Here is a 27,482-nt window from a genome sequence, read left to right as displayed (position 1 = left end):
AATACAGCCTGGATTGCCTGGCAACATGTCACATGGGCTAAGGCACCCAGAGAGGACAGAGAGAAAAACAAGAGACACTAAGGAAACAAAGCCTGATAAAACCTATCTTTCTCCAGGGGTTTCTTCAGATGTGCCCCAGAAGAAAAACAAAAGTGTGTGTTAGAAGGCCTTCTGGAGGTAGTACTAACTCTCAGAAGCCTAATTATGCTTTCTGCTTTGCCCAGTGGCAGTAGCTGAACTAAGTACCATCTTTCAAGAACATCAAGGTCCTCATTGCTGAGCAAATCCTGGTCTCTCCCCACTCACTACTCAGCCTCTGCTGCCTCGGATCTCCTGCAGACTGCTGAACATGGTCCAAGCCAAGATCACAGGTGAAGAAAGAGGATGTGAGAGGTTCTGACGTTGCTTTTAACCTGCTTCACTGAATGCTCCAGGCCCACCTGGGCAGAGTGATCCGTCCTACGAAAGATGGCTCTCTGGGCACAGGTCGAGCAAGCAGAATCTCACATAGCTCTGTGTCATTTTTCCCAAAAATCTGAGAAGTTGGAAACAGCCATACAACAGCTGAGTTTCACAGCTGAACTTTATATTCAAGTCAATCTGAACCAACAACCTCTTACTCTTTCCTCTAGAAACTAATATTTCACCATTTTAGGTTTAAAATTACATGTAGATGCTATGCAAAATCTGAGTCAAGGTAAGAAATCCATAGCAATTCGGAGTTTAAAAAAAAGGTATTTTTGGCTGGCGCTGCGGCTCACTAGGCTAATCCTCCGCCTTGCGGCGCCGGCACACCGGGTTCTTTCTAGTCCCGGTTGGGGCACCGGATTCTGTCCCGGTTGCTCCTCTTCCAGGCCAGCTCTCTGCTGTGGCCCGGGAAGGCAGTGGAGGATGGCCCAAGTGCTTGCACCCCATGGGTGACCAGGAGAAGCACCTGGCTCCTGCCTTCGGATCAGCGCGGTGCGCCGGCCGCAGCGCGCTGGCCGCGGCGGCCATTGGAGGGTGAACCAACGGCAAAGGAAGACATTTCTCTCTGTCTCTCTCTCACTGTCCACTCTGCCTGTCAAAAATAAATAAAATAAAAAAATAGATAAACTCATGGAAAAATACATATTATGAAAAAACATGAATGGATTTCAAAAATGTTGTGCCAAAATAAAGTTACCTTTTATTTATGTTTATTTTCATGTATTTGAAAGGCAGAAGAGAGAAAGAGGTTTCCCATTTACTGATTCACTTCCCAAAAGTCCAGCCAGGGCCAGGCCAGGCCAAAGCCAGGAGGCATGAACTCAATCTGGGTGGCACATGGGTGGCAGGGACTCATGTACTTGGGCCATCGCTGCTGTCTCCCCTGGTGTGAATTAGCAGGGTCAGAAGCAGAGGTGGGACTCAATCCCAGTCACTCTGCTATGGGAGGGGACGCAGACCAAGCAGCAGTTTAACTGCTGCACAACACCACCTGCCTAAACTTGCCTTTTAATTCCACTTTCCAGGAACTTTTTGAAGTATGCTAGTTAGGGGGAGGAGCTGCTGTAGGGAGGAAGAGATAGGAACTTTGTATTTTGTTTTGACCACTGTTTCCAGCCAATATAGGTTGTTTGGGTTTCTTAAAACCAGATGCCCAGCTCATTCCCAATGAATGCATGATAGAAATCTTTAATTTCAAAGGAAACTTCAATGCCAAAACAATAAATGATTATAAATGTTCCTCCCCGCCCCAGAAGGCTGATTCTGTGTATCATGGCCAAGTGTATACATGTAATCATTAGCAGGTTCACCGGCACACAATGGACCAGATGTGAACAGGACTTCAAATCACTCATTGCATAATCAAGCTTTCCAGACACTGCCAGCCCTGACGGGACTCAGTCAAATGCCCTAACAGAGCATCCGGCAGGGAGGGGGAGCCGTGGATGTTGAGACCGACCTCCCACTCAGTGCACGTGTGTCTTTGTGAGACCCCTGCCACATGGTCACGTGAGCACGTGCCACAGTGATGCCAGTGACTCAGCTGCTCGTACTGAGGGCTCCCTACGCCCCATGGGAGGCAGCCATTCCATCTGACCACAGTTCTGTTTCATGATTAGCTGTCTCTATTGGAGTAAACAAATCAGTGATTGGTTTAAGGACATAGATTTCTGTTTATTTTCCTCAATAACACAATAAACAACAATGTCTGCAATCAAGTACATCTAAAAAGTGTCAAAATATAGTTGGGACATATACGCTTGGACTGTTTGCAGCAAATCGTGTCACTGGGCTGATAAACAAAAAATACCTAAAAACATATGAATAATCTCACACCCTCATCTTAGTGTGAATCCAATACTGACAGGCAAATGCAGCATTGTGGCCAAAGCAGCTGGATTTCATGGTTGCTGTTAGAGTCGCTGGCCACTTACCTGACCAGCTGACCCAAAGAGGATGTGTGCGGCATTGAGATGAAATTAAGCACTCTCAGGGATACTGAGCCATCCAGATGGTCTGTGCAATTCTCTGAAACAGTGCAATTTAAAGTAAAATAAGCTTTTTAGCAGAAAACATAGGCATTATGCAGTTAGAACGCAGCAGTTAAGAGTGATGTCTCACTCATATTACATACGCCCAGGTAATGCACTGACACTCCTACCAGCCAAAAGAAGGGCAGTTAGAAGGGCTACTTTTTCAGTTCTTAAACACTTTTTTCATTTTTAGTACTGTTTTGTTTATTTTTCAATGTCTTTTTATGGAAGGGAAAGTTTCTCCCTCAAATAGTGGAACAGTTTAAGGGTTTGTAATCTAAGTAAATAATCTAAATATATCTTCTCTCCACGTACATGCTCAAGATTGCAACTTGTATTCTGAGTTTAATGAACACTGGAGCTAGCTGTTTCCCATTAAAAAAAAAAAAAAAACGAAGGGGAGTAAGGCAGAAATTCAATAAATGTTCCAGTAAAATATAGCCATCCTAACATCTGTGTTAAATTAGAGGAGACACAAGACAAAACATTGACTCTTGAGGTTAAATCTGAATTTCCTGCTGCAGTTCTGACAGAGCTGGAGAACCTGGATCACAATGGCAACAAAGAAAATGGGACCAGGAGAGTCAAAGCAGGTTTCAAAAGTTAGTAAACGCCAACACTTAGTGACTTCTCTGAAGCCCCAGTTCAGTCAGCAGTTATCAAATAGTCACAAAAAGAGGAGGTCAAATTATGCACCATGCTGGAATCCAGGTTAAGGGAGACACACATGGAGTCTGCGTGGTAGAAGAAGTGTCAGAAACCTCCTCCTAGCTCTCTTGCAGGATGCTGTTGTTGAACTTCCACATCTTCTCTAGAATGTTTTTTTTTTCCGCAAGATTTATTTATTTGAAAGACAGAGTCACAGAGAGAGGTAGAGAGGGAGAGAGAGAGGTCTTCCATCCACTGGTTCACTCCTCAGATCGCCATGATGGTTGTAGCTGAGCTGATCTTAAGTCAGGATCTAGGAGCTTCCTCCAGGTCTCTCACGTGGGTGCAGGGGCCCAAGGACTTGGGCCATCTTCTACTGCTTTCCTAGGCCATAGCAGAGAGCTGGATTGGAAGTGGAGTAGCTGGGACTCAAACTGGTGCCCATATGGGATGCCAGCACTGCAGGTGGTGGTTTTACCCACTATGCCACAGTACTAGCCCCTAGAAGTTTCTTCAATACACTTGAATTTAAAAATATATTATTTCAGGGGCCGGTGCTGTGGTACAGTGGCTTAAGCTGCAGCCTGTGGCACCAGCATCCCATATGGACAACCGTTTGAGTCCTGGTTGCTCCTCTTCCAATCCAGCTCCACAGTGATGCTCCTGGGAAAGTGGTGGAAGATGGCCCAGGTGCTTGGGCACCTGCACCCATGTGGCAGAGTCTGGGCTCCTGGCCATTGTAGCCATCTGGGCAGTGAACCAATAAATGGAGGAACTCTCCCCTCTATCCTTCCTTCTCTCTCTGTAACTCTGCCTTTCAAATACATAAATAAATCTTTAAATAATTATATAATATACATTATTTCCGCATCGTTTTGGAATTATTGGTCTTTAATTTCATAATACACATCGCAATAAGAAAACCCAAGCTCCCAATGAGTTAAAGGCCAACAATCAAGACAGTTGATCACACCAAAAAAAACTAAAGAGCATGAGGCCAGAATTGGAAGTCAGGAAGATCTGTCCTGAAGTCTGGCTTGTGAAGCCACACCTCTTCCTTATGAAGCTTGTGAGTGAAGCTAAGTTGTAAGGAATGGCATGTAACTATGTGGGAGGTTCTGAAATGCTACACAGAAGTGCATGCCTGCTCTAATGGATGAAGACCTTGCTATTCTAAACTATTCAGAATGAAACACCACATTTTATCAAATTCCATGGTAGAATGTGATGCATACTTCTGAACCTTGCACATTTGAAAAATTTTCTCAGTTGTAAAGAATCTGATTAAGAGTTCCAAGACGGTAGAGTAGGAAGGGAGCTTACTGCTCTAGTCCAGGAGAAGATAGTTTTAAAAAAGGGGGAAAGAGTGTAGTCTCAGGGAAGAGTTAGGGAGAAAATGTCAGAGGAAGCTCTAGAGAAATTAGAGGGACACAGTGGACCTGCATGGAGGGCACGGATGCCCACAACTCAGGACTCCAGCAGCTGAGAGCTTCAGCACCATCGTTGGAAAGTGAAGTGAGACCAGACCGCAGCAGCCCAACTTGCTGGTGCTAAAACTGTAAGAGCCTAGAGGGAATCCGGCTTGGAGCTCCACAGGGGATAGTATACCAGCCAAACTAGAAAAAGGAAAAGAAAAGGAGGGACACATTTCTCTCTCCCCAATGACTTTACAACAGCATCCTATGACGAGCCGATAGAGTGGGCACCATTTTGGACATACATAACAGTTGTGCCAGCTTGTGTCAGAGCCCAGCAAGTAGCCAAGTGGAGACTCCTGAGTCTGGTGAGGAGAACCAACAGGAGGCTGGGAGCTCATGACTGAGAGGCTTCTGTGCTGGGACTGTGAAAAAAACTGAGGCTGTATGGGAGGACTCATGGTGTGGCTAGGACATTGGATGTCACTGTGGGAGGCTCCACATGCTCAGGGCTTCTGATTACGTGGTGAGGGACATTGCTGCGGAATCTGAACTTACACTGAGGCTTGCACAGATCCTTTGTGTGATCCAAGGGGTACAGCAGGTGAATATTATACCCACTGGGACTAGCACTCAGGCACTAGTCTCCTTTGCTGAGAGGAGCTCAGCTGAGCAGAATAAACTTCCCTTCTGATTAAAAAAAAAAAAGGAGGAGGAGAGATTTACCCCACGGAACCTGGGTGTGTCACCTTAGACACACCCTTTACCCTGGAGAACTTAACAGAGCTCCTTGGCCACATCCACAATAAGCCTTTAGATATTCACTCCACTTATCTACGTGAGAATAGTACAAAGAAAAAAGCCACCACAGCAAAAAAGAGAGAGAGAGAGAGAGAGAATATCTCCACAAATGCTCAACAATAGATGCACCAATTCAAGAAACAAGAATAAGGAAAACATTACATCCCCAAAAGAACACAACACTTCAATACTACATTGTGAAGATGAGATGGAAGGATTGCAAGAAATGGAATTCAAAAAAATTGATCATGAGATTACATAGAAGTAATCATAAACAAATGCATGAGCTACTGAAATCCATACAGGACATGAAAGAAAATTTATCCCAAAAAATTGAGACATTAAAGAGAAATCAAAATGAAATGAAAAATTCAATAGAACAAAAAATGCAATGAAAAGTCGTAACTACCAAATTGGAGAAGCAAAAAAAAAAATCAGATTTAGAAGACAAAGAACAAGAAATTATACAGTCAAACCAAAAAAAAAAAAAAAAAGAGGAAATTAGAAACTAAAACACACTATTGGGAATCTACAGAATACTATCAAATAACCCAACATACAGGTTCTAGGAGTTCCTGAAGGCATAGGAAAAGAGGAAGGATTAGAAAGCCTTTTTAGTGAAATAATAACAGAAAACTTCTCCAATTTGGAGAAAGAAAGGGACATCCAAGTACAGGAAGCACAGAGAACTCCTAATAGACATGATTAGAAAAGATCTTCACCATGACACATTGTAATCACACTCTGCACAGTAAAACATAAAGAAAAGATTCTAAAATGTGCACAAGAAAATGCAAGATTACTTTCAGAGGATCTCCAATAGAACTCACAATAGTCTCCTCATTAGAAACCCTACAGGCTAGAAGATAATGGTGAGATATATTCCAAATCTTAAGAGAAAAAAACTGTCAACCCAGAATACTCTACTTTGCAAAGTTCTCATTTGTGAATGAAAGTGAAATAAGACCTTCCACAACAAACAGAAATTGAATTTGTCACAGCACTTCTAGACCTACCAAAGATGCTTAAGGATATGCTGCACAACAGAAACACAAAAACATGGTCATTACTACAAAAGAAGGAAAAGGAAGAAAACCACTCAGAGTTCAAAAGGAAACAAAGTAAAAAATAGGAATATTTTTGGGAAAATGGCAGGGCAAAGCTATTACATATCAATAGTCAACTTGAATGTGAAGGTCCTCAACTCTCCAGTAAAAAGATACAGACTGGCTGAATGGATTAAAAAACATAAGCCATCTATTTGCTGCTGCCTACAAGAAACACATCTCAACCAACAAAGATGCACACAGACTAAAAAGTCAAAGAATGGAAAAAGATAGTCCATGCTAACTGACACAATGGAATGAAGCTAGAAATCAGCAACTCAGGAATCTCTAGAACATTTGCAGATACATGGAGACTGAGCAACATGCTCCTGAATGAACAGTGGGCCATAGGAAAAATCAAGAGAAATCAAATTTCTGGAAACAAATGGAGATGACAGTATAACAAATCAAAACCTATGGGAGATTCCTGGAGTTCCAAGATGGCAGAGCAGGGAGAGAGCTTACTGCTCTAGCCCAGTAGAAGATAGTTTTTTTTTTTTAAGTGGAGATAGTGTAGTCTCAGGGAAGAGTTTAGGAAAAAAATGGCAGAGGAAACTCTACCAAAATTAGAGGGACACAGTGGACCTACATGGAGGGCATGGGTGCCCACACCTCGGAACTCCAACAGCTGAGAGCCTACACACCAGCAGTGGAAAATGCAGTGAAACCAACCACAGCAGGCTAAGCCACTGGTGAAAAAGTGGCAGGAAGAGCCTAGAGGGAACCAGGCTTGGAGCCCCATGGGGGAAAGTGTACCAGCCAAACTAGAGGGAACAAAAAGGTGGTGGTGGGGGTACATTACAGACATGTTTCTCTCTCTGATCACCTTACAAAGGTGTACTGTAACAAGACAATAAAGCAGGCACTATTTTGGATATACATAACAGCTGCACCAGCTCATGTCTGTGCCTGGAAACCAGCCAAGTGGAAACTCCTGACTCTGGTGGGGAGAAATAACAAGGACTAGGAGCTTGTGACTGTGTGAAGCTTCTGAACCCAGACTGTGGGGAAAAAAATTGAAGGTGTGTGGGAGGACTCACAATGTGGCTGGGACTTTGAGCAGTCTCAGTGGGAAATGCCACAAGCTCAGGGGTTCCTGGTTACCTGGTGAGAGACATTGCTGGGGAATCTGAACTTACACTGAGGACTGCATAGATCATTGTGTGGTCCTTGGGACAGAGCAGACAAATATTATACCCACTGGGGCTAGAGCTCAGGCTCTGGTCTCCATTGATGAGAGCTCAGCTGAGCAGAATATATCTCCCTTTTGATAGAGAGAAAGAGAGAGAAAGAGAGAGAATTACCATACCAAACCATTAACCCCAGAGACCTGAACAGAGCTCTCTAGCCATATACACTACAAGCCTCTAGAGATTCACTGAATGCAAACATTCCACTTATCTACAGAGTCATAGTATAATGATAAAAGCTGCCACAGCAAAAAAAAAAGGGGGGGAGGAAGGGGGGAGGAGGAGGAGAAAGAGGAGGAGGGGGGAGGAAGAGGGGGAGGAGGAGGATGGAGAGGAGGAGGATGGAGAGGAGGAGGGGGGAGAGGAGGAGGGGGGAGAGGAGGAGGGGGGAGAGGAGGAGGGGGAGAGGAGGAGGGGGGAGAGGAGGAGGGGGGAGAGGAGGAGGGGGGAGAGGAGGAGGGGGGAGAGGAGGAGGGGGAGAGGAGGAGAGAGAGGAGGAGGGAGAGGAGGAGGAGGGAGAGGAGGAGGAGGGGGAGGAGGAGGAGGGGGAGGAGGAGGGAGAGGAGGAGGAGGGAGAGGAGGAGGAGGGAGAAGAAGAAACTAAAAGTTATCTCAACAAATGCCAAACAACAAACACACCAAGCTAAGAAACAAGAATAAGGAAAACATGATGCTCCATGACACTTTGATAATAGATTGTGAAGACAAGGAGATAGAAGAAATACAAGAAATGGAACTCAAAAAATTGATCAAAAGATTACATAGAAGTAATCAAAAGCAAATGCATAAGCTACTAAAATCCATGCAGGCCATGAAAGAAAATTTCTCCCATGAAATTGACATCTTAAAGAGTCAAAATGAAATGAAGAATTCAATAGAACAAATAAAAATGTAGTGGAGATCTGCAGAAACAGAAATCAGTGATACAGAAGAGAGAATATCAGACTTAGAAAACAAAGCACAGGAAAGTATACAGTCAAACCAAACACAAAAGAGAAAGTTAGAAAACTAAAAAACACTGCTGGGATTCTACAGGATACTATTTATAATATATATATAATATAAAAAAATATATAGTATATACTATATATATTAAAAAAAAAACATGGGTTCTAGGAGTTCCTGAAGGCATGGAAAAAGACAGGATTAGAAGGACTTTTTAGTGAAATAATAGCAGAAAACTTCTCAGGTTTGGAGAAAGAAAGGGACATCCAGTAGAGGAAGCACACAGAACTCCCAATAGACATAACCAGAAAAGATCCTCACCATGACACATTGTGAAATATATGTGAAAGGCAGTGAAACAAAGATTCTAAAATGTGCACAAGAGAAATGCAAGATTACTTTCAGAGGATCTCCAATTAGACTGACAGCAGACTTCTCATCAGAAACCCTACAGGCTAGGAGAGAGCAGTGAGAGAGATAGTCCAGGTCTTAAGAGAAAAAAACTGCCATCCCAGAATATTATATCCTGCAAAGCTCTCATTTGTGAATGAAGGTGAAATAAAAACCTCCCATAACAAACAGAAATTGAAAGAATTTGTCAGTCTAGCCCTGCAAAAGATATTTAAGGATATGTTGCACATAGACACACAGAAACATGATCATCAATATGAAAGAAGGTAAACAAAGAAAATCTCTCAGTAAAGATCAAAGGAAATTCCAAATATAATTTAGGAATATCTTTGGGAAAATGGCAGAGCAAAGTAGTTATTTATCAATAATCCCTTAAATGTAAATGGATCAAATCCCTAGTTAAAAGACACAGAATGGCTGAATGGAGAAAACACAAAACCCACCTATATGCTGACTACAAGAAACACATCTTTTTTTTTTTAACCAGCAGAGTGGACAGTGAGAGAGAAAGGTCTTCCTTACCGTTGGTTCACCCTCCAATAGCCGCTGCAGCCAGTGCGCTGCAGCCGGCGCACCACGCTGATCCAAAGCCAGGAACCAGGTGCTTCTCCTGGTCTCCCATGCGGGTGCAGGGCCCAAGCACTTGGGCCATCCTCCACTGCACTCCCTGGCCACAGCAGAGAGCTGGCCTGGAAGAGGGGCAACTGGGACAGAATCCGGCACCCTGACCAGGACTAGAACCCGGTGTGCTGGCGCCGCAAGGTAGAGGATTAGCCTAGTGAGCCACGGCACTGGCCTAAGAAACACATCTTACCAACAAAGATGCATGCAGATGGAAAATATATTCAATGACAACAGAAACCAAAAAAAAAAAAAAAAAAAAAAAAAAAAAGGCGGGTGTAGCCATACTAACATCAGACAAAATAAACAAACACAAAACTAGTAAAAGAGATAAAGGGCACTATTTAATGATTAAGGGGTCATTTCAACAGGAAGATGTAACTATTATAAACATATATGCACCTAATAACAGGGCACCTGGCTATTTAAAAGAAACGTTAAGGGATTTAAAGGGAGACTTAGACTCCAATACAAAAGTATCAGGGGACTTCAATACTCCACTTTCAGCAATGGACAGATCAACCAGACAGAAAATCAACAGGAAACTGCAGATTTAATTGACACTGTAGACCAAATGTACCTAACAGATATCTACAGAACTTTTCATGCTACAGTTGCAGAATACACATTCATCTCAGCAGTGTAAGGAACATTCTCTAGGATTGACCACATACTAAGCCATAAAGCAAGTCTCAGTGAATACAAAAAAAAAAAATTTGAAATCATAGCATGCATCTTCTCAGACCTAAATGAGATGAAGCTGGAATTCAGCAACTCAGGAATCTCTTGAACATATGCAAATACATGGAGACACAACAACATGCCCCTGAATGAACACTGAGTCATAGAAGAAATCAAAAGAGAAATCAAAAAAATTCTGGATACAAATGAAGAAGACAACACATCAAAACATACGGGATACACCAAAAGCAGGATTAAGAAGAAAGTTTATAACAATAGGTTCCTACAAAATAAATTGGAAAGGCACCAAATAAATGAGCTATCAATGCATCTCATGGATCTAGAAAAACAGAAAACCAAACCAAAAACTAGGAGGAGAAAAGAAATAATTAAAATTAGAGAAGAAATCAACAAAATAGAATAAAAACAAAAGATCAGCAAAACGAGCTGGTTTTTTTGAAAAAATAAACAAAACTGACACACCATTAGCCCAAATAACCAAAAAAAAAAAAAAAGGAGAGAGAAGACCCAAATCAATAAAATTAGAGATGAAAAAAGAAATTTAACAACAGACACCCCAGAAATGAAAGAATCATCAGCAATTACTTCAAAGATCTGTATGCCAACAAACTGGGAAAACTAGAAGAAATAGACAGGTTCCTGAACACATACAACCTATCTAAATTGAGCCATGAAGACATAGAAAACCTAAACAGACCCATAACCAAGACTAAAACTTAATGAGTAATAAAGGTGCTCCCAACAAAGGAAAGCCCAGGACCAGATGGATTCACTGCTGAATTCTACCAACATTTAAAGAACTAACTCCAGTTCTTCAAGTTATTCAAAATAATTGAAAGAGATGGAATCCTCCCAAATTCTTTCTATGAAGCCAGCATCACATTAATTCCTAAACCTGAAAAAGATACAAAGACAGACAATTACAGACCAATTTCCCCGAAGAACATAGATACAAAAATCCTCAACAGAATTCCAGCCAATGGAATCCAACAACACATCAGAAAGATCGTCCACCCAAGTGGCATTTATTCCTGGTATGCAGGGATGGTTCAACATTCACAAATCATTAATGTGATACATCACATTAACAAACTGCTGAACAAAAACCATATGATATTCTCAAAGGTGCATAGAAAGCATTTAATAAAATACAACACCTTTTCATGAAGAAAACTCTGAGCAAATTGGGTATAGAAGGAACATTCATCAATACAATCAAGGCAATGTATGACAAACCCTTGGCCAGCATCATATTGAATGGGAAAAGTTGGAGCATTCCCACTGAGACCAGTACCAGACAAGAAAGCCCACTCCACCATTTCTATTCAATATAGTCCTGGAAGTTTTAGCCAGAACCTTTAGGCAAGAAAAAGAAATTAAAGAGATACAAATTGGGAAAGAAGAAGTCAAACTATCCCTATTTGCAGATGACATGATTCTTTATATAGGGGATCCAAAGAACTCCACTAAGAGACTATTGGAACTCATAGAAAAATTTGGCAAAGTAGGATATAAAATCAATACACAAAATCAAAAGCCTTTGAATACACAGACAATGCCATGGCTGAGAAAGAACTTCTAAGATCAACCCCACTCACAGTAGCTACCAAAAAAAAATCAAATAACTTGGAATAAATGTAACCAAGGACGTCAAAGATCTCTATGATGAGAATTACAAAACTCTAAAGAAACAAACATAAGATACAAAAAATGGAAAAATTTTCCATGTTCACTGATTGGAAGAATCAATACCATCAAAACGTCCATTCATCCAGAAGCAATTCACAGATTCAGTGTGATACCAATCAAAACACCAAAGACATTCTTCTCAGATCTGGAAAAAAAGGATGCTGAAATTCATCTGGAGGCACAGGAGACCTCAAATAGCTAAAGCAATTTTCTACAACAAAAATAAAGCCAGAGGCATCACAATACCAAATTTCAAGACATGCTACAGGGCAGTTATAATCAAAGTTGCCTGGTACTGGAACAAAAACAGATGGATAGAGCAAAGGAACCGAATAGAAACACCAAAAATCAATCCAAGCATCTACAACCAGTTTATATTTTACCAAGGAGTTAAAACCAATCCCTAGAGCATGAACAGTCTCTTCAACAAATGGTGCTGAGAAAACTAAATTTTCACATGCAAAAGTATGAAGCAAGACCCCTACCTTACACCTTACACAAAAATCCACTCAACATAGATTAAAGATCTACATCTACAACCTGACACCATCAAATTATCAGAAAACATTGGGGAAACCCTGCAAGACATTGGCACAAAGACTTCTTGGAAAAGACCCCAAAAGCACAGGCAATCAAAGCCAAAATTAAAATGGAATTACATCAAACTGAGAAGCTTCTATACTGTAAAAGAAACAGGAAAGTGAAGAGGCAACTGGCAGAATTTGAGAAGTTATTTGCAAATTATGCAACTAATAAAGGATTAATAACCAGAATCTACAAAGAGATGAAGAAATTCTGCAACAACAAAACAAACAACCCACTTAAGAGATGGGTCAAGGACTTAAATAGACATTTTTCAAAAGAGGAAATCCAAATGGCCAACAGACACATGAAAAAAATGTTCAGGATCACTAGCCATCAGGGAAATGCAAATCAAAACCACAAAGAGGTTTCACCTAGCCCCAGTTAGAATGGCTTTCATACAGATATCAACAAATAATAAAAGCTGGCTAGGATGTGGGGTAAAGGGTACCCTAAACCACTGTTTGGTGGGAATGTAACTGGTAAAGCCACTCTGGAAAACAGTGTGAGATACTTCAGAAAATTGAATATAGATCTGCCATATGGACCCAGCCATCCCACTTCTGAAAATTTACCCAAGGGAAATGAAATCAGCAAATCAAAGAGTTATTTGCACCCCCCTGTTTATTGCAGCTCAATTCACAATAGCTAAGACATGGAATCAACCTAAATGCCAGTCAACCAAAGACTAGATAAAGAAATTATGAGATATGTGCATTATGGAATACTACACAGCATTTTTAAAAAATGAAATCTGGTCACTTGCAAAAAAAAAAATGGATGAATCTGGAAAACATCATACTTAGTGAAATAAAACAGTCCCAAAGGTATAAATACCATGTGTTCTCCCTGATCTGTGAGAACAGAGCACCTAGATCTAAATCTGTAGAAGAGAAATTATCACTTCAAGAAGGAATGACTTGAGCTGTCCCTGTTTTGACTGTCAAAGAACTGTTTCATTTTTGGGTTTTTTTTCTTCATACTATTTGTTGAACACTTTACTTAACATAGAATTAATCATGTGTATAAAGCCAATTGAACATGGATCTCAGTAAAAAATAAGAGTGGAAATAGGCCGGCGCCATGGCTCAATAGGCTAATCCTCCATCTTGCAGCACCGGCACACTGGGTTCTAGTCCTGGTCAGGGCGCTGGATTCTGCCCCAGTTGTCCCTCTTCCAGGCCAGCTCTCTGCTATGGTCCGGGAGGGCAGTGGAGGATGGCCCAAGTGCTTGGGCCCTGCACCCACATGGGAGACCAGGAAAAGTACCCAGCTCCTGGCTTCGGATCAGTGCGATGCACTGGCCGCAGCGCACCGGCCGCGGCGGCCATTGGAGGATGAACCAATGACAAAAGGAAGACCTCCCTCTCTGTCTCTCTCTCTCACTGTCCACTCTGTCAAAAAATAAATAAATTTTAAAAAAGAGTGGAAATAAGAGATGGAGGAGGAAGTTTGTACCTGTAAAGCTGTATAGTTCTGCATACATTCCTACAGACTTACTTCTAAGGATACAGTTTAAAAACTTGTCATGGAATAGGTCTGATCTGATTTCATCATCATTAAAAAAAATCATCTATTATTTTTCACTTTATGTTTCTGTGTGGGAGCAAACTGTTGAAATCCTTACTAAATGTATACTAAGCTGATCTTCTGTATATTAAGATAATCGAAAATGAATCTTGATGTGAATGGAAGGGGAGAGGGAGTGGGAAAGGGGAGGGTAGTGGGTGGGAGGGACGGTATGTGGGGGAAGCCATTGTAATCCATAAATCGTACTTTGGAAATTTATATTCATTAAATAAAAGTTTAAAAAAAATTTGTCATGGAACTCCAAATCCCATTAAGCTTGATGTAAAAATGCCATCTTAATTGTTGAAGTCACCATATTAAGTGTTAAAGTGAGCATATAGATAGGCTCAAGTGTTAAAGTGATCATACAAATATGATCAAGTGCCTGGTAATAATAATAAATAGAATTAAAAAGGAGAGAATGTTCCAACGTGGGAAGCAGTCCACACAGCAGACTCATAGAATATGACAATCACTTTAAGTAAAACTTTGACCTCAGAATCAGCCCTTAATGCTTCCTGGTCTATCTGAGAATTCCGTTGAGAGGATTTCAGGCATAGAAAGCCATGACACTGTGGCAGAAAGTGTTCTACATGAAGGATCTTTGAGTGGCCAAAGAAGGATACTCTTCTCTAAAGAATGGAACTTCCACTTTGTTTATGGCCTTGTCCAAATACTGACAGAGTTTGTGGACTCCAAAGCTTCCAAAGCCTAGGCAGCTCATTAACAACAGGAGTCACTATGCACTAACCCTCCACGCAGAACCTCTGCCCTCAATGAGTTGTATTATGAGAACTAACTGTAAAACCAGTTCTCAAACAGTTTTGAGTGTGTGTGTGTGCATGCATAAATTGTTGAAATACTTACATATATAGAGTTGGTCTTCTGTGTACAAAGTTAACTGAAAATGAATCTTATTGGAGAATGGGACTGGCAAGGGGAGAGGGAGGAGGAGGGGGGAGTAGGAGTGTGGGTGGGAGGGCAGCTATGGTGGGAAGAATAACTATATTCCCAAAGTTGTACTTATTTAATTTGTATTCCTTAAAAAACAAATTATAAAAAAAGAATCACTGTTCCTCAAGTTGTATTTATGAAATGCATGAAGTTTGTTTTCCTTAAGTAAAAGGTTTCTTTGGGGAAAAAAAAGAAACTGACTGAATCAAGGAACTGATACTACAGGAAATATTTACCATCAAGTCTTTTCAGACGACTGCTATCAGTTTATACCTCAGTCTCAACATCTACAACATCTAGATTCTCTGCTTCATGTTCAAGGCTTCATGTTCTCGTATCTCAGTTGATGATTAACCCTTCTCTACAGTTAAACACATCATATTGCTCTTCTACCCATCACTTTACTCCTTCGTCTCTTTGTTGCTTTTCCTCTGTGATGTTGGAAGGTCCCAGGGCTCAGTCTTTTGGTTCTTGTCATACGTCCATAACTTCCAAATTTATATTTTCAACTCAGACCTCATTCCTGTACCCCAGGCTGATACCAACTATCTATTCAGTATCTGCACTTGCATAGCCAAGCTTAGCATATTCCAAACTGAACTCCTGATTTCTCTCTATCCAACCCTGCCCTATAAGCTTCCCGTTATCAGCTAATAGCTCCATCCCTGTAGCTGTTCAAGACAAAAACCTTAGTGTCCTAGCTGACCCACTGACTACATATTTGATCTGTCAGAAAATCCTGGTGGCTATCAGAGCACCATCAGGAAAAAAGCCTGTCAAGAATGGAATCCATTTCCTTTCCACTTTCCCAGTGGCACCACTAGTTCTCACCTCAGTTACCCAAGGGTCCCTCTACATGGTTTCCCTGCCTCTATCTTTGCCTCCTGAAGAGCCAAGAGACCCTGTTTAAATCTGGTTTAAATCAGGGCTACTACTCCCCATTTCAATCAGATACCAACAAAAGACTTCATTTCTTACCTCTTCCTCCTGCTCAGTCTGCTTCAGTTATAATGGCCACGTGCCCATTCCTTACGGCCCTCCCGTAGGCCATCTGCATCAGTTCTTCTCCCCACCTATAGCGGCCTTCCCCCAGACAGCCATGTTTCCCTCACCTCCCTCTCTTCTATCAAATGATTTCTTCTCAGCAAGGCCTGCCCTGTATGCTCATTTAAACATGCAACCACTCTCCCTCCAATTCTCCTAGTCCTCTTTCCCCTGCCAAGGTATGGGCATGGCGTGGGGGATGGGGGTGAAGGTGTTTCAAAAAGCTCATGGAAAATGGATTAAAAATATAAGTTTATTTTCATGCAATATGAGGGCTCATCAAAAAGCTTATGGAAAATGTATGTTAGAAAAAAAAACTATGCATGATTTCAAAAAATTTTGCACCAAAATAATCTTACCTTTTATCCCCATGAACTTTTTGAAGTCCCCTCATATTTATCACCTTCTAACTTATTATGTCATTTACTTATTGCTTTCTGTCTCCTCACCTCAGGACTGTAAGCTCCATGAGGGCAGTGATTTTTGTTTCATTCACTGATAAATTCAGGTGCCTGGAATGTGAACATACAGTCAGCACTCAGGAAACATTTATTTGCACAAGTCTATCACCCCTCAGATTCATCCCTTCTATTGTTTCAAGTTCTGTGCCAGGGTGGGCATTTGGTGTAGTGGTTAAAACGCTGCTTGGGATGCCTGAGTACCTGAGTTCAAGTCCCTGCTCTGCTCCCGATTCTAGCTTCCTGCTAACATAAACCCTGGGAGGCACCAGGTGTGCATGGGTGGAAAACCCAGATGAATTCATAGCTCTCAGCTTTGGCCTGGCCCAGCCCAAGCTATGGTGGGCATTGAGACATGAATCACTGAATGTAAGATCCCTCCCAAATAAAAATAGATATTTTCACTTGTGCTGTGGCTCACTAGGCTAATCCTCCACCTGTGGCGCCGGCACACTGGGTTCTAGTCCCGGTTGGGGCGCTGGTTCTGTCCTGGTTGCTCCTCTTCCAGTCCAGCTCTCTACTGTGGCCCAGGAAGGCAGTGGAGGATGGCCCAAGTGCTTGGGCCCTGCACCCGCATGGGAGACCAGGAGGAAGCACCTGGTTCCTGGCTTCGGATCAGCACAGCGCACCAGCCATAGCGGCCACTGGGGGGTGAAACCAATGAAATGAAGACCTTTGTCTCTAACTCTGCCTGTCCAAAAAATAAAAAATAAATAAAAATAAAAATAAAGATATTTTCTTTAAAACTTGATAAAGGGGCCGTGGCTTAACAGGTAAGGCCTCCGCCTGCAGTGCCAGCATCCCATATGGGCACTGGGACATGCCGGCATCCCATATGGGCACTGCTTCAAGTCCCGGCTGCTCTACTTCTGATCCAGCTCTCTGCTATGGCCCGGGAAAACAGTAGAAGGTGGCCCGAGTCCTTGGGCCCCTGCACCCACATGGGAGACCCGAAAGAAACTCCTGGCTCCTGGCTCCAGCTCAGCCCAGCTTTGGCTGTTTCAGCCATTTGGAGAGTAAACCAGCAGATGGAAGATCTCTCTCTCTCTCTCTCTCTCTCTCCCTCCCTCCCTCCCTCCCTCCCTCCCCGTCTCTCCTTTTCTCTGTGTAACTGATTTAAAAAAATTTTTTTTTAATTTTTTGAAAGGCAGAGTGCACAGTGAGAGACAGACAGAAAGGTCTTCCTTTTTCCGTTGGTTCACCACTCAATGGCTGCTGCGGCCAGTGCGCTGAGGCCAGCGCACCGCGCTGATCTGAAGCCAGGAACCAGGTGCTTCTCCTGGTCTCCCATGCGGGTGCAGGGCCCAAGCACTTGGGCCATCCTCCACTGCACTCCCGGGCCACAGCAGAGAGCTGGACTGGAAGAGGAGCAACCAGGACAGAACCAGCGCCCTGACTGGGACTAGAACCTGGTGTGCCGGTGCCGCAGGTGGAAGATTAGCCTATTGAGCCATGGCACCGGCCCAAATAAATCCTTAAAAAAAAAAAAAAAAACTACCACATTTACCACATTTTAAAAAATGATAAAAATAGTACTTAAAAATAAAGTTTTGTATAGTTTTTCCCTTTTTAGACTGATTTTTCCTTGACCTCTCCAGCAATAAGTACCCCTCTTTCTTCCTTCAAACTTCAGCATAAAACAACTTTCCCTCCTTTGGAATCTCTTCTACATTAGCTCTGCTCTACTGACCATAGGCCTTAAATGCACTTAGTCAACAAAAAACTTGCATTAGCTCCTGTGTTTGCCAACTCTGTAAATGTTAAGTCATGCTTGAATACAGCTAAACTATCTCACAATACGTTTTGCTTTTTTAATGACTTGAAAATAATGCTATGTTTTTGAGGACATCAACAAAAGGCACAATATAGATGTTCAATTACTCCTCTCCACAGCTTATAAAACAAACAAAATAAGCACAAAGTATCAAGAACACTCTGACTCCGGAGAACTAAAGCCATTGGCATTTGCCAGTGCCTCTTGCCTTTGAGAGACGCCTGTGAAGAAAGGAAGAGCATAGGGTAAACACGGAAAAGTGTCTGAGCCTTCTTGGTGAGGCACCCAGCTCATTGCTAGGGATTGAAATGTGTCCCCTGGGTCAGGCATGTTGATGTTTTAACCCCACCTACCCGAGAATGTCACTTGGTGTGCAAATAAGGTCTTGACAGAAGTGATCACGTGAAAATAAGCTCATTAGATGAGTCCTGATCCAGTGAGACTGGCCCTTAGGAAAAGGGAAATAGGGACGCACATGCGCGCATGTGCGCACACACAGGGAATAGGACATGAAGACCTACGGAGAGGAGACCACACAAAGTCAGATGGACTGGAGTAATGATTCCACAAGCCATAGAACAGATCCTTCCGTAAGGCCTGCACAGGGATTGTGGCCCTCCTGTGAGACCACCAAATGCCTGTTGGTTTAACCCACCCAGTTTGCACTTGGTTACAGCAACCCTAGGACACTAATACACTGTTACTTGGGTGTGAAGATTGACCTGATTAGACATCCACATTTTTAAATTACTCAGATTGTAACATGTTCCTGAGACTGAAGTTCTTTGATGCTCTTTGTTTTAAGATTTATTTACTGAGAGGGAGCAAGGGAGCGAGGGGTCTTCCATCTGCTGGTTCACTCCCCAAATGCCACAATGGCCAGAACTGGGCTACTCAAAATCCGGGAGCTTCTTCCAGATCTCCCACGTGTGTGCAGAGGCCCAAGCACTTGCGCCATCTTCTGCTGCTTTCCCAGGCCATAGCAGAGAGCTGGATCAGAAGAGGAGCCCACATGGGATGCTGGGACTGCAGGCAATGGCTTTACCTGATACGCCACAGCACCGGCCCCAGACTGATGATCTTGTTTTTAAAGTAACTGTAAGAATTAATTTTACTGATAAAGTACATCATTAGGAATAAGGAAATTGTCTTCCTACTCTATCAAAAAGACACGAGGTAAGATAAAATCATGCAATGCCCTGGTAATTTCTGCAGGCAAGCCAACCTACAGAGAGGAAAGTCAGACAACATTGTACACTATAAGTGGCAAGTGTATATGTGAACTGGACTTACTGGGGAGGAGAAAAATTTCCCAAATACAACTAAATTCAATCTCACTTGCTCACATTTTAGAAAAACGTAAGCTTTGAGTTACGTGGTGTAGCTGTCCTTGGGCCCTTACTTCCTGGTTCTATATGTAATTAACCTTTTGGCTTTGGTAGCCTGGCCCAAACCACATTTAAAAGGGAAAAACTATGAGAACTACTGTTTTTAAAAATTATAAACATTAGGTATAAACTCAGCTTGGTTCCCTTGCAGGCTGAAAACCCTGCTATGGCCTGGGAAAGTGTGATTATGAGAACTGAGTCACACATGCACACGGAGGACTCTGAATTGCTTTCCTACTGCTGTGCCTCCAGCTCAGATATTATCTGCCCAGCCTCATTTTTCCCTTAAGCCAAATGCCAAGAACTCATTTTTTTCACTACTGCAATTGTGCACAGGTGTAAAAAGAGAATAAATTTTAAATACGACTGTCAGTTATTGGCTATTGCCCAGCAAATGAAGAATCGCAATTAGCAAATCAGATACAAACGACTTACTAATACTGCAAGCTATTAAGCAGTTTGACTCAAGCACCAGATGTTTCTAGACATTCTCTCTAATCATCAGGAAAAACGACGCAAGGAAGATGGAATCCTCCATTTCGTTAAGGGGGAAAATAGAGTTCAGCAGGCTAAGTGGCGGGAAAAAACAGTTAAGTGGCAGAAGTGGGGCTGAAACCCAGACCCACCTGGCTGTGCACTGAGCCACTGAGCAACTGGCATTAGAGAGAGCAGCTCCCATTGGTTCCAGGGCTTCATCTGTGCTCTCTTTTGTTTCAGAACAATCCTTGTAGATCAGTAATTTTTGTGATCCTGTGACACTCAGGATAGGAGTTCAGGAGAAACAAGGGACTTAGCCAAGATCTCACAGCTGGTAGCTATGGACCTGGAGTCAAATTCCAAAGCCTATCCTCCCAAAAATAAACTTACTCCCCCCCAGGGCTGGTGTGGTGTAGTGGGTTAAGATGCCAGCTGCAACAATGTTGGTATCCCATATCAGAGCTCCAGTTCAAATCCCGACTGCTCTGTTTCCCATCCAGTTCCCTGCTAATGAGCCTAAGAAAGCAGTGGGAGATGGCCAAGAATTTGGGCTCCTGCCACCACGTGGGAGAGTAGGATGAATTTCCAGGCTCCTGGGCTTACGCCTGACCAAAGCCAGCCTGGCCACTGTGGCCATTTAGAGAGTGAATAGAGGTGGAGGACCTCTCTTTCTCTTCCTCGGTCACTCTGCCTTTCAAATAAATCTTCAACCAACCAACCAACCTCCCCTGTACTGAGCACTGGTCAAAGCTATTCAGAACCATTACCACCCAGCCTGAGGAGCAGTCTCCTCATTCTGTGTTAGTGGAAGGTGAGGTTCAGAATAATGACCTTGTGTGGACCAAAGCTTCTGGGCCGCAGAGCTGAGGTGCAAAGCCAGCTCTAAGGATGCGGCGCCCACACTCCTGCCACTGCACGAGGCTGCCTTGCCCAAGTCCTTTTAGTAATTCAGGCAGTGTTTCCTGAGCCAACAGGCTATTTTCAATGGCCCATTAGAGCAAAGGAAAGCACTTAAGGCAGAAAAAAGGATTACAGAGAAACAACCTGATGACACAGTAACAGCAAGAAAAAATATGATGTGGGGTAGCAAAAGCAAGTTCACATTAACAATGCACAGAGCAGCAAACATGTTCATTTTCCAAATAATTACATCCTTAATCTGATTTACACAAATTGAAATAAAATTTTTAAACAGAAACCTCAGCAGGAGGAGGGATATATACATCACAAGACACAAGCTAGGTGTCAGTGAGAGAGAGCAATATGGAAATACCTATTTGTTCTGTTCTTCACACTTCATTCTCAGAGGCTCGGTCCCACCCTACTGCCCCCTGCTGCTTTCAGGGGCAGAATTCCCCTGTCTAACTGAAAGGTTGGTTTGGCAGGAAATGAGACGACCTTCATTCATTTTGAATGAAGACACTCAACTGTGATTAACTCTTCTCCTTTGGAAGAGAACCTGAGGGCCCTTTGCCAAAAAGGCACTGAAGAGAACATGTTTATGAGACAGCCCTATCATTTCTCTGGACTTAGTAGTGTTATGAAATGCTTCTATGTACAATGTCTTGTTTGATCTTCACACAACTCAGAGAAAGTAGACAAAGTCTACCTTGTAATCCTCATCACACTAACAAAAAACTAATCCAATTAAGTAACTTGTTCAAGACCACAGAGCCAGCAAAACCCAGGCTGGAATCCAGGTATTGTTACCAAATCTCAGGTTCCTTCCCCAACAGCATCACATTCCCATTTACTTGGGAAGTATCTGTCATCATTTTTATTATTTAGGAATCCGTATACGTGGAGTTCTCTCCACCACCACTCCGTACACAGCCCCTCCTTCTCATTGCTCACTGAGGGTGGGCCTCCCAGTGCCTTCACTTTCAGCTAAACCCTCCAGCAAAGCACAACCGGTGGTGCAGCCAGGCCCGAGTTGTCAAGGAACCTGAGGAACATTCCTGAGAACCCCTCAACTTCCACAGCACCACGGGGCTGCTACTGTTCTACTTCTGCAAAATCAAACTCGTCCTAATGCGAAATCAACAATCACTATAGTTTACTGAGATTCAATATGTCAAGTACTTTACATATTTAACCCTCTCCAAAGCTTTTTGATGAAAGCCTGCAGTTCTCACCTGCAATTGTAAAATACAAGTAGCTCTGAGACCCAAAGTATGTTTCACTAAGTACATTGTACACTCTTGGCAGCAAAAACCCTATCTGTGCCAACAGATTTTTTTCTAAATAATATATTTATCCACTTAGTGTGAACATTTATACATTTTGCTTCTATATAGGTTAATGTGTTTGATCAAGGGGTGCTGCCCCAGGCTTTATTGAGATGTAACATATACTTTGGTATACATGCACTGTTTTCTTTCAAAAATCAAAATTATCAGAATTCCCAAACAAATCCAGCCACAATGTTTCAGAGGGTCCCACATTGCAGATGAGGAAATTCAAATTCAGAAAAAAAAAATTATATATTCCTCAGGTAATCAGACTCCTTTAGCTAATTTAATGGCCGATCCTTATTATGGGCTGAACGGTGTCCCACCAAAACGTGCAAGGTAAAACCCTAACCCCCAACGTAACTGCATTTGCAGATAAGACCCATAGAGAGGCAATTAAGGTTAAATGAGGTCATAAGAGTTGGGCCCTAGCCCAATAAGATGGATGTCTTCATACGAAAATGCTCACACCTCTCTTTGCATGTGTGTGCACACACACACACACACAAAATGTGCACAGGGGAAAGGCTGTGTGAGGACCCAGTGAGAAGGTGGCTGTCTACAAGCAGGAAGAGGGCCCTCACCAGAAACCAACCCTGGAATCTTGATCGTGGACTTGTAGCCTCCAGAACTTCGAAAATAAATTCTGGGGTTGGTGCTGTGGCATAATAGGTCAAGCCTCCACCTGCAGCACAGGCAACCCATATAGAAAATGGTTCGAGTCCTGGCTGCTCCACTTCTGATCCAGCTCCTTTGTGATGGCTTAGGAAAGCAAAGGAAGATCGCCAAGCCCTTAGGCTCCCACACCTGCACAGGAGACCTAGAAGAGGCTCCTAGTTCCTGCCTTCCGATTGGCTCAGCTCCAGCTAATGAGGCCATTTGGGGAGTGGACCAGCAGGATGGAAGAGCTCTTCCTTCCTCTCTCTCCCCTTCTCTCCCCCGGCCATTGTAGCCTCTTAGGAGTGAACCAGAGGATGAGAGAATTCTCCCTCCCTCCCTCCCTCTCTCTCTCTCTGCCTCCTTCTCTCCTTCCCTCCTTCTCTGTAAATTTGCCTCTCAAATAAATTTAAAAAAAAAAAAAAAACTATATTGTGTAGGGGCCAGTACTGTGGCACAGTGGGTTAATGCCCTGAAGCGCCGGCATCCCATATGGGTGCTGGTTCGAGACCTGGCTGCTCCACGTCTGATCCAGATCTCTGTTATAGCCTGGGAAAGCAGTACAAGATGGCCCAAGTGCTTGGGCCCCTGCACCAATGTGAAAGACCCAGAAGCAGCTCCTGGCTCCTGGCTTCGGATTGGTGCAGCTCCAGCCATTGCGGCCAATTGGAAAGTGAACCATTGGATGGAAGACCTCTCTAGCTCTGCCTCTCCTCTCTCTGTGTAACTCTGACTTTCAAATAAATAAATCTTTTTAAAAAATTATGTTGTGATCCGGCCGGGCTCCGAATGTCTGAAGCCTGCCCTGTCTGTGGGTGTTAGTGGTTCTGTCGCTGGAGGGCTGGCTCGCAGATTGGATTTCCTGCGGTCGCGAGCCGGCCTCACGCCACTCCCTGTCCTTCTGTCCCAGGAGCGATCCCGGCCTCCCCACTAGGCCGAGCCTGGTCAGCCCGGTGCGCTCGAGGAGGGAAAAATGCCAAAAAAAAAAAAAAAAAAAAAAAAAAAAAAAAAAAGACTGGTGCAAGGAAAAAGGCTGAAAACCGCCAGGAACGTGAAAAACAACTAAGAGCCTCCAGAAGCACTGTAGATTTAGCTAAACACCCGTGTAATGCTTCAATGGAATGTGACAAGTGTCAGAGATGGCAGAAAAATAGAGCATTTTGCTACTTTTGTAATTCTGTACAGAAGCTGCCAATTTGTGCACAGTGTGGGAAAACAAAATGCATGATGAAATCTTCTGATTGTGTGAGAAAGCATGCTGGTGTGTATGGTACTGGCCTGGCAATGGTGGGTGCAATGTTACCTCTGTGAAGCTTGGGTGTGCCATGGTAGGAAATGTCTCAGTACACATGCCCGTGCCTGCCCTCTTACTGACGCTGAGTGTGTTGAGTGTGAACGAGGTGTATTGGATCAAGGAGGCAGAATAGTCAGTTGCTCTTTTTGCCATAATTTTCTCTGCGAGGATGATCAATTTGAACATCAAGCCATTTGTGTTTCGTGCGATCGACTTGGTCAGCATTCATGTCTCCGTTGTAAGGCTTGTTTCTGTGATGATCATACAAGGAGCAAAGTGTTTAAGCAAGAAAAAGGAAAGCGACCTCCTTGCCCTAAATGTGGACATGAAACTCAGGAGACCAAGGATCTCAGCATGTCAACACGCTCCTTGAAAGTGGCAGGCAGGCTGGAGGTGAAGAGGGCGATGGAGCTTCTGGGTAGGAGGCTTATTGGAAGAACGTTTCATCTGACAAATATGGGGAGAGCAGCTACCGTGATGAGGAGGAGGATGAGTACGAAGCAGAGGATGAGGAGGAGGAATAGGAAGGTGGAAAGGATTCAGATGCTGAGTCAGATTTGTTTACAAATTTGAATTTAGGAAGGACTTATGCCAGCGGTTATGCTCATTATGAGGACCAAGAGAACTAGGAGAGCTGCTTGCCCTTGGTGACCTTGTGCGAGAGAAGCAGGAATGTGTGTGTGCTTGATAAATCGTGTGCAGATATTCAAAGTACTAGCATTTGGCCTTGGGCAAAAGACTAGTCACATTTACTGGGCCAACTTGTGGGGCATAGCATTTTTATAGGAATTAATAATCAGGCTTATAGCATAAAAAATAAGGTTCAAATGTAAGATGTTTATTGATTCAAGCAAATGAGGCATCATGAATTAGATTATTACTGGTCTCTAATCTAGTAGGCTTGCCAATTAGATCCCTATATATAGGATAAAGGAATAGGTAATATATTTATTTGAAATTAAATTACTGTTTTTATTAAAACACTGCTTATAAATTCATTGTATCTGATTTTATAAAATGTAGTCGTGGATAAAATGAATTACTGTATTCTTGCTTTTATGTCTGTCCACAAAATGAATGCTATAATATAAATTTTCATTAAATATTATGTTATCTTAAGTAGTCACAGTATTTGTTTTAGCAACTGACTCAGTCCATCTCTTCACAGTATATGTCCTGACCAGTACCTATTACTAATGCCTAAATGTATTGACAAAGGTGACTGCTCACCATTTTTAGAGACATAATATCAGAAATGCCATCATTACAAATGTGTCGCTTAGGAAATTTATTTTAATAAATTAGTGTTTCACTTATAAAAAAATAAAATAAAAAATAAAAAATTATGTTGTGTAAGGCACCAAGTTTGTGGTATTTTTGATGGCAGTCTGAGCAAACTAATAAAAGAAAAAAATTTTTTTCAATTGGGGAAACTGTAGGATTTGGTCTGCATAAAAGTTAATGGTTGTATTAAAGCGGACTATTTCAGTGCACGTCCCCAATCAAACTGCTTCAAATGCCACTAGTTCATGGCAGATCTGAGAGAGCTGAGCTTGCATGTAGCATCTCGTTACCCTGTTCAATCTTTAGTGAGAACTCAGTGACAGCATTAACAGCAATGATTTACTAGGTACCAGGCTGTGGGGAGCAGGGCCTGTCTCCCGCAACATGGCAAAATAAGTACTGAGACTACCGAGACTAGACTAGACCACTGAGACTATTAAGACTAACTATGCATCTGATCTCCCATCATATGGGGCTGAGAGAGAGTAAAATCTTACACAGCTGCTTCGTTAATTAGCTGATTCCTGACCCAACCACTGTTTGGAAGAAAGCGGCGTGCTCAGCACGTGGGCAGCAGAGCACGGATTGGTGGGAGAGGACTATAAAAGAGAGAGAGAGACAACATGCGCCGGCCCCCTGAGAGAGTCGGGCGGAGAGCTCACGGTGCCGCTCCTCAGCGAAAGCAGGGGAGCGGCGGGGGTGCCGCTCCTCGCGGAGGCGGGGGAGCAGCAGCAAATCCAGGAAAGACCGGGGAAAGAAAACAGCGTCCGGTCAGGTGCCGTTCCTCCACGAGTTGGGGAGTGACACCAGGCAATGCTCTAAGTGCTTCGCATATATTAACCAATCTTCACAACAATCCACTGAGATGGGCACTAGTATTTGCACTGTAAAAATTATGAACCTGAGGCAGTTATGGGAGCAGTGATTAAGACAACCACAGGGACATGCCTATTCAAGTCTCAGCTCCACTCTCAATTCCTTCTTCCTGCTAATGTACACCCTGGGAGGCAGGAGGCTTCATTAGTTGGTCACTGCCACCCACATGGAAGACCAGAATTAAAATTAAGTTCCTGACTCCTCACTTTGACCCAGCCCAGCCCTGCTGTTTTAAGCATTTGATGGGAGTGACCAGAGGATGGGCACACTCTTGTGTGTCTATTGTGCGTGTCAACCTGTCTTTGCCTTTTTTCTTTTTTTTTTCTTTTTTCTTTTTTTTTGGACAGGCAGAGTGGATAGTGAGAGAGAGAGACAGAGAGAAAGGTCTTCCTTTTGCCGTTGGCTCACCCTCCAATGGCCGCCGCGGCCGGCGCGCTGCGGCCGGCACACCGCGCTGATCCGATGGCAGGAGCCAGGAGCCAGGTGCTCTTCCTGGTCTCCCATGGGGTGCAGGGCCCAAGCACCTGGGCCATCCTCCACTGCACTCCCTGGACACAGCAGAGGGCTGGCCTGGAAGAGGGGCAACCGGGACAGAATCCGGCGCCCTGACTGGGACTAGAACCCGGTGTGCCGGCGCCGCTAGGCGGAGGATTAGCCTAGTGAGCCGCGGCGCCGGCCAGTCTTTGCCTTTCAAATAAATATTTTTTAACAAAATATTTACCTGAGACCCAAAAACATTTCATATATTGTCAAGCTAATAAAACTGGTAGAGCCAGCATGTGCATCTCAGCAAGAAAGCAAATAGGAGGAATTGGATTAAGATGGTGGAGCAGGAGAGAGCTTGCTGCTCAAGTCTAGAAGATAG

The 27,482-nt window shown here is 43.2% G+C and overlaps 1 protein-coding gene and 1 pseudogene across 25 annotated transcripts in view; one reads left to right on the top strand and one right to left on the bottom strand.

Annotated features, from left to right (window-relative positions):
* The window catches only part of LOC138842975 (zinc finger and SCAN domain-containing protein 30), a 140,390-nt gene that overhangs the window by 16,720 nt on the left and 96,188 nt on the right, over positions 1 to 27,482 (bottom strand). For 9 of the 25 annotated variants that reach the window (XR_016214579.1, XR_016214577.1, XR_016214581.1 and 6 more), the window contains exon 2: positions 2,403 to 2,496. The exons of the other annotated variants lie outside the window; for them this stretch is intronic. The gene's annotated coding sequence lies outside the window, so the exon portion shown is untranslated. The remainder of the gene's footprint in view (positions 1 to 2,402; positions 2,497 to 27,482) is intronic. 25 annotated transcript variants of the gene reach the window in all.
* Positions 24,154 to 25,446, top strand: LOC100351914 (zinc finger protein 330 pseudogene; annotated as a pseudogene).

Source organism: Oryctolagus cuniculus, chromosome 10 (assembly GCF_051225735.1).
Source record: "Oryctolagus cuniculus isolate XC-2025 breed Fujian yellow rabbit chromosome 10, ASM5122573v1, whole genome shotgun sequence".
In the NCBI taxonomy this organism is placed as follows: domain Eukaryota; kingdom Metazoa; phylum Chordata; class Mammalia; order Lagomorpha; family Leporidae; genus Oryctolagus; species Oryctolagus cuniculus.
The sequence above is the reverse complement of the archived record's forward strand: the minus strand, read 5'-3'. Positions and strand labels throughout refer to the sequence as shown.